The sequence below is a fragment of the Alligator mississippiensis genome, unplaced genomic scaffold (genome assembly GCF_030867095.1).
Source record: "Alligator mississippiensis isolate rAllMis1 unplaced genomic scaffold, rAllMis1 scaffold_52, whole genome shotgun sequence".
Taxonomy (NCBI): Eukaryota; Metazoa; Chordata; order Crocodylia; family Alligatoridae; genus Alligator; species Alligator mississippiensis.
The window spans coordinates 72501-73020 of record NW_026775352.1 but is presented as its reverse complement, the minus strand read 5'-3'; positions in this window follow the sequence as shown (position 1 = coordinate 73020).

The following is a 520-nucleotide window of genomic DNA, read 5'->3' as shown; positions in this document are numbered from 1 at the left end:
GTGAGCCCCCTCTCCACCGCCTTCTGGGCGGCGGCCTCCGTGGCAAGGAAGAATACTCCCTTGCCGTGGAACCTGGAGGCCGCCACAATTTTCGGGGCCCCCACCACCCGAGCTAGGGCCCGCACGTAAGGTTCGAAGGCGGACCCTTCCCGCTCGGGCAGCCAGCATCTCACCCCATTTCTCCGGGTGAGTGCCGGGAAGGGGGCCCCCCCTCCCCCCGGGATCGAAGACGCCCAGGCGGTGGAGGTGCTGGCGCCCGGCCCCCCGCCCGGCCCCGCTGCGCGGCCGGCGGCCGCCTCGGCGTAACTGCGCGCCCCGCCCTTCTCCCGGGGGGGGGGCGCTCCTGCTGCGGGGCCGGCGCTAGGGCCGGGACTCGGGCCGGGGCCTGACTCGGCTGGGTCAGGGTCAGGGGGCGGGCTGCCTTTTGGGTTTGCGGGGCCCTTGCCTTTCCCCGCCCCCCCTTTTGCGGAGGAGGCCCCTGACGAGGAGGAGCCCTTCCCTTTCCCCTTCCCCTTGCCCC